General features: G+C 34.1%; 1 pseudogene; it reads right to left on the bottom strand.

The window, feature by feature from the left end:
- Nucleotides 1-8,621: 8,621 nt before the first annotated feature.
- On the bottom strand, nucleotides 8,622-8,774 carry LOC125497233 (U2 spliceosomal RNA; annotated as a pseudogene).
- Between the last annotated feature and the right edge of the window lie 2,551 nt (nucleotides 8,775-11,325).

Below are 11,325 nucleotides of genomic sequence, written 5' to 3' on the forward strand. Positions count from 1 at the left end.
AAATAATACTATTATTGACAACATATAATTTAAAATTAAATAACACGTGAATCTCCAATTAGTAATCTCAAAACATGTTATCGAACATGTTGTGGGTTGACCAACAGCGAACCAGGTCAAATCCGAACTGATCAAGTTTATGCCAGTTAGTGCACTTAGTTGGGATTGGTTAGGTTTTGTTCATCTAGGTCGGTCACATTTGAATCGTCGAATTGTCGGGTGTCGGACAAGTTTGGGTTGTCCATTTATAAGTCGATCCATTCCCAGGTTTGAATGCTCGTAGACATTTATTAGCCGGGTTTGCGCAGGTTGTATTTGGGTTTCATGTATACTTGGGTCGATTCAAGTTTGCTCGGGTTGAATCGCGTATGACCTTGGTTCAATATCTATGAAGCATCAGGTCAATTCGCTGTTGAATGTCAATTTGGCTTCGGTTAAACTTCGGATTATGTCATTTTTATATCATGTTGTTAACTTGTTTATCATCTAATTATCACTTATCAAATAGTTTCAAGATCGAGTTATTATACATTGACTACTATAAAGCATGATTAATTTTAATTTTGTAAACGAATCATACATTGACTACTATAAACGTATGCGTGTTTGCGGTAAATCTATAGATGATAATGAAAAACTAATAAAAATATTTCTTCCTCTGTAACAAAATAAATGTTACACTTTTAGAAACACACTTTTCACTAGTGGAAAAAACCTTATATGTCACTTAGTAACAGATGCGGTTTTTGTAAAACCGCATCCGAAAATCAACCAAAAATGAAAGGGAAAATTTGGCAAAAACATTTGATGCGGTCCTCGAAGAACCGCATCAGATTTAAAAAAAGCGCTGCGATTTTCTTAAATCTGATGCGGTTCTTCAAGGACCGCATAAGATTTTAGCATTATTAAATGGAAAATGATATATGTAGCCCTTAGGGCTATGTATAAGGTGCTTAAAATGGAAATAAAATATTGAATCAAGCATTTATTACCTCAGTTGATGTGAAAATGTGTCTTGAATTTTTAAACTGTTTCCATTTAAAGAAATGTATTTAATGCTTATATGTAGCCCTTAACATTACCCTTATTAAATCCTAAAAAAACCGCGTCCCAGGTCCAGGCCCAAGCCCAAGCCCAATTCTCTTGTGGCGTCCATTTCTCTCTAACCCCAACCCAGCCCCTCTCTTATAACCCTAACCCTAAACATTTCAAATTCTCTCTCCTCTCTCTACCGACTTTTTCTCTTTCCTCCATACTCCCTTCTCCCTACTGAACCACCACCACCATTTGCGTCCACCACGAACCATATCTTCGTCGTCGCTTCACCACCTTCTCCTTCTTCGTCGCTTCACCACCCATCGCTTCACCAACCACCATCGCCACCGCATCACACGACGAGACGAAAAGGACGAACCACCATCTCCACCGCATCGCACGACGAGACGAAAAGGATGAGACGAAAACGAAGAGGAAGAAGAAGAGACGAAAAAGAACATGAAGAGACGAAGATGATGAATTTAATTTCGCATGTAATTTAGGGTTTAGATTTGTTATCTTGTTTGATTTATTTAAATATTTTCGATTTTTCAGTTTTAATTTATATTGTTCAACATTTTTCGATTATCAGATTTGTTTTTTTTTCGGTTTTTCAATTTTAAGTATAGTTTAGTTATTTAATTTTCATTTTAATTTCGTTCCTAATTAATGTCATTATTATGTATAGATTCGTTTAATATTTCAATTTTTTGTCTTTCGATTAGTATAGATTAGTATAGTTTACTTATTTAATACTCCCTCCGTTTTTTTAGATGTAATATTGGACTTTTCATATTTGCCGAGGCACAACTTTGACCGATAATATCTCCAATTGGATCAAAGTAAAAATTATAAAAAATATATATTTGGAAAGTGTATACTGTGACGAATCAAACAAGATCCCACATGACTATATTTTTTCTTATGTATAAATAACAATTAGTGGTCAAAGTGTATTGAATGAATAGTGCCCAAAGTCAATATGTTACATCTAAAAAAAACGGAGGGAGTATTTCGTTTTCAGTATTATTTCGTTGCCAATTTTCATTTTTCGTTTTCAATTTGGTTCATACATCTTGCTTGTGGGTGTTATAAATTGGTTTCTGTTTTGTTTCATTCGCTGCTGGCTGGCCTACTACTTGTAATTTCTTTTATATTTTTCAAAAACCCCACAATCTGATGCGGTCATGTTAAGAACCGCATTAGATTCTCATTATACTGATCATGCGGTTTTTAACCGCATCAGTTTTTGTTGTTAGTTGTTGTGGACCCATCTGATGCTGACCAAAACCACATCTGTAAGCCTGGTTTTGACCGCATCAGATGGGCTTTTTTTCCACTAGTGTTTTTAGGCAATTTTTTAAAGAGAAGAGATAGAGAGAAAGAAAAAAGGAGACCCATGTGACAGGAGAGAGATGAGAGAGATTGTTGCGTAAAAAAGAAGTGTGATGTACATCTATTTGGCTGGTTGACGTGGTCCCTGAATCAGACTTCGTCGCTAAGGCGAAATCTAGCATAAACACTACCCCTCTTCATCCTATCTATTTCGATGTGTGTGGCTGCTATAATTTATAGAAAATTAAAATTGATTCTCGATAACATCATTCGTTGGGCGACTTATAACAATTTGATTAGAATAATCCAATTCCAGCATTTTCATGATTAACAAAGCAATTTTAAGGGTTCTATACTGGAAAATTAATCTAATTACTTGATGATTTTGTGAGATAGGTTAGGTTTAAAACAATGATAGCAATGCAGTAGGCCAATGCCCAGTAGTATAAGTTCAAAATCAATATTTTTCCACCTGTCTGACAAAAAAAATCGGTCTGTGACCTACCCGCGAGAAAATTGTAAAATTTCAAAAAATTACCCAGTCTTTTTTTGGCGGGTCAGCGAGTTGACTGGTCAGGTTATTTTGAACTCCTTTAGAGGAAGGGCCTCCCACAAAATCTAACAGCCCCAAGTTTGTCATATGATACTCAACAAAGCCAAACATCAAAGCCTAAATCCTCCAAACTTCAAGTGAGAAAAAGTTCCAAATTTCCCCGTCACCTAAACCAGTGAAAGTTAAGTTTGAAAGAGTAATAGCCTTAGATCCAAGGCATCACAACACGCACTTGTTCGCACAAATTTGATGATGATGTCTTTATTGTCTCATCCCCCATAAAACAATAGGAGTCCTAGGTTCATAGATTCTAAAGTAATTATTTTTTCAATCCTCTACTCTTTGAAACTGTAAGATCCCCAACAATTGGCTTATCTTCTGCAAAGAAGCCATTTAGAAGCAAAACTAGGATTAAACATGTGGTTGTTAAGGAGAAAAACAAGAAGAAGGGGAAGGATAAAACCAAAGGAAAAGAAAAAGAAAAAGCAAAGGCAAAGGCAAAGAAGACTCTTTATGTGGATCCAGATTACTCAATATAGGCATATTTTTATTACCTACATGGCGGGAGCGCAAATTTGAATAACTCATTGTAAACATTTAATTTTGAAATTTAATTTTAAAAAGAAATCGCCAACAAGTTTTTAAAGGAACACTTATAAACCTAATTGGATATTCGGGAAACCATAAAGACATCTTAGAGAATTATCTAATGTAGATTTTTCTTTCATGACTTCATAATTGGTCAATAAAACAAAGGTTGGAGGTCATGGTACGAATATGATCAGGTTTCAAATTTCCCCTTGTTGGCCTCTACCTAATATGATTCATGTCCTAGTTTTATACAAACATACAACCAACGATATGTTCGCGCATTACAAAATTAATCTATGTTGGTTTATTTAAAAAATAAAACACTGATTTTTGTGATATGTCCTTTAAGCAATCAAATTACTAGAAACTTAATCCAATTGTCCAAATTATCTCACTTTAATGTTTGGACATTTATTTCGTTATTTGAAAAGCAAAAATAAACATATGAGATGATGAAAGAAGATGAAAGCATTAAGCACACAAGCATGAATATATCAATAATATAATAAAGGAAGAGAGATTAGAGATGCATAATATACAAAGGAACATAAATCATTAATGATTACATTACGAAAAACTTTTTAATACCTTCAACAAATTAAATAGGAATAAAAATATTAAGGACACTCATGAATATAACTTTGTCGCATAGGTCTTGAATAACGATCCCAGGAAGAGCAATCTTGCAGCTTGGAGATCGATGAAGATTAAAGGTTGTGTTTTTTCAGTGTTCGGATTTGGAGTATTAGAGGAATATATTTAGAGTATAGTATAGGAAATCATCTTAAGAAGTTATATCCTGAAACCTAATTGAATGAGTTTTATTTATTGGTGCATGTGTGTTATAATTGCCTACACGTGATGAGCGCATATTTGACTAACTCATTGTAAATGTTTTGTTTTTAAATAAAGAATCTATCAATAAGTATTTGAAGGAATACTAATCATAAACGTAATTGAATAGTTGGGAAACCATATGGACATCTTAGTGACTTATCCAATGTAGATTTCCTGGTCAGGACTACATAATTGGTCAATGAACTAAAGATTGAGTTCAGGGGTGAGGGTAAGAATATAATCAAGATTCAAATTTGCTCGTTATTGGCCTCTACATAGTACATTTCATCTAGATTTATGCAATTAAACAATCAAGTAATATGTTTATGCAATCTAAAATTAATTTATATTGGTTGATCAAACACAAAAGACCAAATTTTGGCGATATATTGTTTATGCAATCAAAATTACGAAAAACATAATCCAGTTGTCCAAATTATATGAATTTAGCATTAGAACATTTATTTAGGTCTTTGATTAGCAAAAATAGACATGTGAGGTGATGAAAGCATACAAGCATACAAGCATACAAGCATGCATATGAATATGATATAGAAATATAAAATAAAAGACTGAAGATGTAGAGGTGTTAGAATATACAAAAAAAGCACGATCTCTTTGAGGATATAAATCATGACAAACAGAATGTTAGTAAAATAAGGAATTACTTGGAAATAATCGTCAAGAGTTATACCTTTGTCTCCTGGGTCTAGTATAATCATCCCTAAGAGGAGCAATTTTAATGATTGAAATATGAAATTAATGGAGTTTGAATATGTGTTTGATGTTTTGGATGTAAAGTATTATGAAATATGTCGTTCAAATGCGTGCAAAAAGTTCATGAAAGCATTCGCCGAAAATAGGCCAATTTACAACAAATAAATCTGAAAATCACACGGAGAGGAGCAAAAGAAGCGTGTTCCTACATGAAAAGATGTTAGCATATAGGTGCAAACAACTCAGATAAAGATGCACCAATGATGCAATCATGAAAACTTAGAATCTCTAAGGACGCATGAGACGTAATGTAAGGTCAGGATTATGAAAAACTAAATAAAAGATAGATAAAGATGCTATGCAAGGTTAGGGTTTTGAAAATTTAGGAGGTTTGGAGTATAGAAAGAGATAGATTGACTGGAGGGAGATATATAGGTTGATTTTCGAAAATTATTTTGACAGAAATCAGGGTCCACTAATGAGATCCGCAGATTACAACTCTCCAGCCGTTTGATTTAAAGGAAACACCACAAATATATGAAGCCCCCACTTTGGAAAAGGTTGTCTTAAATTAGGCATCATAAGCTTTAATTAGAAGCTAGTTGACTTGAATTGAGCAATCAGAGGAGCATTCAAATTTTCTTCACTAGGGAGTGAATGTAGGCAAAGTTAGATATTGCCAGAGACTTGGGATGTATCAGAGAGTCCTTTAGGGACAAAGAGAATTTGAATTTTTAAAAAAAGTTTTAATTTTGCGACTCAAATAGGTATAGGTGGGAAAATGCTTTAACGTGCCTAGATTTAGAATCGAATCTATGTCGAGATCTAGAAAGAGCATGCTTCTGAATCCTAAATAGTCAATCATGAGACCTTGATTATATTTCATTTTATTGAAGCGGTAGGACCTCGAGATGAGGATTACTATGTATCATTGTGGAAACAGATCATTGGTAGTTCATGCTTCGATATTCTTTTTGTTCCCTAAATTTGATTAGGTCACCATTTTGGGTTACTAACCTAGAGGGCTTGGACATACCTTGGAAAAGGAGTTAGGGTTGATATGAGGGTTGAAAGGCTTGAGGTTTTGATTACGTTTTAATTCGATGGGTCTAAGGTAAGGATTATGTCTTTGATTATATGGGCCAAGATAAGGGTTATGACTTGTTTTTTTAATGATGATGTAAGGCTGACAGTTTTTATTATTTTTAGGTTCTTGATGGATTGAAGGGTTTCCAATAAGGGATAGAACTTGTGTGCAAGCCCCCAGCTTGACTTTGACTTTCTATCTTTGACTCTCTTTTTTCCATTTTGCTTTGTACGTTTTGCTTTTGCTTTCTGTTTTTGCGCTTTGAATCTGTTTCGACTTTTTATTTGGCCTGACATTGATATATTTTTTATTTTATTGAGGTTTGCACATAATTTTTTATAGTTTAGGTATTGGAAGGTTTGAGGGGTTTTTGTGGGATTTTGATTTGAAAGGATTACTTGGCTAAGGATCATGGAGATGACAGCTTAAGGGATTTACTTTTAAGTGGGTTGCATGGAGATAACTTATGGATGATGGCTTTTAGGAACATTCGAGGGAGAGGGAAATAACTCATAATACAAATATTTCCATTTTTTCATTATTTAATTTATTTTATTAATCAAGGTCATTTGATTGTTTTAAAATTTATCATTGAATTAGAAGCAAAAAAAACAATGGTGGAATGTCAATGCAAATGAAAAGAAAATGCATTTATTTTATTAATTAGAAATAAATAGAACATCAGGCTGACAAGATCAAATCTGAGATGTCACAAACTCGACAAGGAAATAAAAGTGGGGGGAAGGAATCCCCGACTCAACCTAAAACTAGCAATAAATTACTAATCCCCAACACTGTTAAGACAATCCACTGACTTTTTTTTTGCCTGGCATTGACCTTTGCTGTAGGCGGGATCGAAAGTCTACCATCATCGACCATATCCTGCAGGATATTTGCAGTAGGAGTCAGGGTTCCATTTAGAAATCTCTTCTAAGGTGCAGGGTTTGGAGTAGGACCAATCAATAGGATATAGTGCTTCTTGCATGAAGCCTATTGAAGGCTTCCTCTAAAGTCATGCCAAGGGGGGAGTAAAGGTTCTTTGGGGTTTTCGTGTGTGATAACCCTTATTTTTAGTGTTTAGAACATTAACTTCATTACTTTTGGAACCAGAAGGGTTGTTGTTATTTTTCTTAGATCAGAAGAGTTATTGTTGTCGTAACCCTTATCTTTTGAGGCTCTTCCCTATTCTTCTATTAGCAGACTAGCCTTGTAGAGCTTTGTGAAAGACTATAGGTTGGAATTTGATGTGATCTTTATACTTGGATTACAAGCTACGAATTATCTGTCGAGGTTGATTCTCTTCAGATGGCCTATTAGTTATTTGTGTGGCATTTTCCCTCCACATATTGAGGAAGGTGACGAAGTCTTCGTTGTAGTTTGTTTGGTTAATTCTAACTCACAAGACCAATAAGAAGCTAAGTGTTCTACTAATATAGCTGGTGGAACTTTTCTTTGATGTAGTCCCAGTCGTGTAACTTAACTTTGTTCAACAATCTAAACCACTTGGATGGATGTGCTATCAAGGTCAAGGAAAGACATAATTAAATAGGTCTTTGCTCATGCATTTGAGAGCCATAGAGATGGACAAGGCTTTCAAATGATTGTCTGGGTCTTCAACCGCCTTAAATTTTAAGAGGTTAGCAGATGCTATCTTTTGAGGTAGCTTTCTCTTTAATTGAAGATCAATGATGTCATGGCCATGATCCTGACACTCGAGTTCAGGAATTGACTAGATTAATTGCTCGAGTTTTTCAAACCTCAAGTCAGTCTTGGACTTAACAAAGGTGGTGATGGTGGAGTCGCTTATGATTCTTCTTCCGCAGTTGTCAGTTTCCCACTTAGTATTTTGAGCTCTTTGTCTTGTTCCTAAAGACAAGAGTTCATCAATTTGAGTTGGGCCATAATGACATTGAGTTGTTTAGAAGTATCTCTCGTTTTTGGACGATTTAGAAGTTTCAGTCGACTTATCTAAAAAGTGATGTTTCTTTGGACGAGTCTGGAAGTGGATTAACCTTTTTTCCTCTATGTCGGGAGTTTTCAAGCTGTAACCTCACAACCTGTCCTGAACAAAAATCAAATGGACTTTACTTGTAAGTGTTTAGAAATGATTTGGGAAATGAGAAATGGAAATTAAAAATGATTTTGAGGTTGAGGGTTTGAAAAACATATGGGTTTTGGAATAGTATGGAATTTACCAACATGGATATATGGGCCTAACTATATGCATATGCTGACATGGACTAGACAACGCAAGCACACTGGACTGAATGACTAGATCTTTGAGAGGTCTATATGTCAACTTAAATGTAGAGTAAGCAAACTAGATGTGTTGGTTTTTTGATGATTTCTAGCCTAATTCGAGGGGAAATACAAGAGGAAAGCATGTCGAATATAGCAAACAGGGAATCAATAATGTCATATAGGCAAGAATAGTATGCAGTTCCAACCTAAAGTCGAGATCTATACTACGGTTAGGCTTTGGTTAAGGCTTAAAAGGGTCCAATAACAAGCTAATATGGTGGAACTTCCCCTTAAAAAATGACTTTAATATCGTTGGTAGGCCATTGGCCCATTTATTAAATACTACATTTGATCTTAGCCAAAAGGCCGAGAAGCGGAGAAAGGTGGCTTATTCCAGTTTCAGCACTAACCTTTTATAGTTCCTTCAGAACATATTCTTACATATATCATCGATGTGGGAGTCTTTTGGTTGTCCATTTGTGCACTTCTTGTTCATTTAGTCGAGAAAGATAAGTCATTAGTGCATAAACAAAACATGGTCAAATATTAATGAAATTGAAGTCTTAGATTATTTACTTGATATTACTGATAATTCTATCTTGGGATTTCAATTTCTTTCTTAATTAAGTACTTCAGATGTTAGAAAAGTGATGGAGAGCACTATTTTTTTTAAAAAGTTCAAGCATATCTATTTAGAACATCTTAGATAACATTTAGTTTGATGTGTAATAACTAGTATTTACCCGGGCAATACCCTGAGTCAGTTACAATTATCAAATATGTATTAGCTTTTCGTAATGATCTGTCAAGTGAGAAATTACATATGGACGGCATGGTATGATAAGTTGTTTAAAGAAAATTTTAAGGAATTATGTAAAAAAATACAATGTCAATAGAATTGGGGTAAGACAATGTTATTACCCTATTAAGACTCCATAAAATTCAAAAAAGTTGATTGTCTTTATAGTTACACATAATTATAATATTTGGGCCCGGACGTTACCCCGAGTTAGTATTGTTTTCCGAACTTGATATGTATTTTTTTCCATTCCCATTAAAATATATTAGGTTGTGTTTGGGAACATGGATTTTATTTCAATTCTAGAATTTCAATTCTAGAATTGTAAATCCCCACATTCAACTCCAAATGATTTGTTTGGGAAAAATTAGGAATTTCAAATGCATAATTTGAACATGTTTGTAATGGTATTGTTAATGGTGGGAGAGAGAAGAAGAGGGAGAGTGATGAGAGATGTTTGTAATGGTATTGTTAATGGTGGGGGAGAGAAGAAGGGGGAGAGTGATGAGAGAGGAGATAGAAATAAATTGACACTTATTTTGGATTTGAAATGACATATGTTTTGGTTGGATTTCAAATTCTCCAATTATGCCTTACTTCTTATGAGTCTTGGATTTGGGTCAAATACAATTCCAAATTCTTAGATGATCCAAACAAGTGATTTGGCCCAATTCCAGAATTTCAAATGAAATTCCAGAATCCAAACAGGCCATTAAGGAAAACTCAACATTTAAAAGGTACAAATATAATAATGTGGACACTTAAAGTATGATTAAAAGTTGGTTGAGATGATAATTATGTCATGTATAATAGCAAGAGGTCACGGGGTCAAATATTGCTGCAAGGTAATTTTACTTTTGTTAATTGACATGACTTATGTACACATTGGACAATTCTAGTGGAGTAACAAAGGTGGCACGTGGCGTGTATACATTGTCACATATGCCTTTTAATAAATTTGTATAGATTTATTATGCTTTATTTTGAAATATTAACCATTAAAATTGTAATAGATTGGTGGTTAAACTCTCACATTTCATTTCAAAGGTGATGTATTCGATTCCTAGTAGCTACACATTGTTAATATTTTTAATGAGATTATAAATATGTATATTAGAAGCTTGGGATCTTGTTAATATACAAAAAGATATAGTAATTTAACAAATCCCTATTGTTATAACAAACTACATTATTGAAATAATTAGACGCAATATCTCCTGCTAAGTTACCATCTCTAATTCTCTACAGCTCTATGGTTATTTACTTCTTAAACTAGACTTCTTATAATGTTATGTATACAACTATTACTCAATTATGCAATAGTTTGATTATATCCACTTAAATGACCTTATAGTGTAACGATATAAATTATATTAAATTGAGTTGATAATGACTACTTGTTATTGTCATCATAACGATGATGAACTTAAATGGAGTATTGTTATCTTGAATTTTCAGGCGACAAAGAGAAATGAGTTTATACTTTATCATATGTAGTCACAATATAATACATATATACCGCGTTATGTTTGTTAGTATTATTGTTATTATTAGCGTTGTTGCTACTGTTATTGTTAGTATCTGTATTATTATTATTATTGTTAGTATTTCTGTTCTTATGTGTATTATTATTGTTATTATTTGCTTTATTTCTATTTTTGATATTATTTGTATCATTATTATTATCAGCATCGCTTTTTGTTTATTATTAGGATTTTTTAAATGTAATAATACAAACTTTGGGCCGTTCTCTCGCAATGATACAAACTTTTGATTATTTTTTAATAATACAAACTTTAGGCCAAAATTCCTCCAGTAGGTTAATACCGGTTGGTAACTTATTGTAGGAGGTAATCAAGATGACGTGGCACCTCTAGGACACGTGTCTTTATTTGATTGGATGATTTTTAAAATTTAGGAAAAAAAAACAAAATTTTTCTTTTTTTTTTCTTTCTTCTCCTACTCCCCCCCTTCATTCTCTTTCTCACTACTCCATCCCACCCCAACCCCACCCACCCCCAACCCAGGCCCTGTCCCCAACCCCTCCCTACCTGCACACCGCATCCCTCCGACGACCAACCCCCCATCTCTGGCCCCTCCCCCACCCCGAAACCACACCGCACCCGTCCG

This window comes from Beta vulgaris, chromosome 4, assembly GCF_026745355.1.
Source record: "Beta vulgaris subsp. vulgaris cultivar EL10 chromosome 4, EL10.2, whole genome shotgun sequence".
In the NCBI taxonomy this organism is placed as follows: Eukaryota; Viridiplantae; Streptophyta; class Magnoliopsida; order Caryophyllales; family Amaranthaceae; genus Beta; species Beta vulgaris.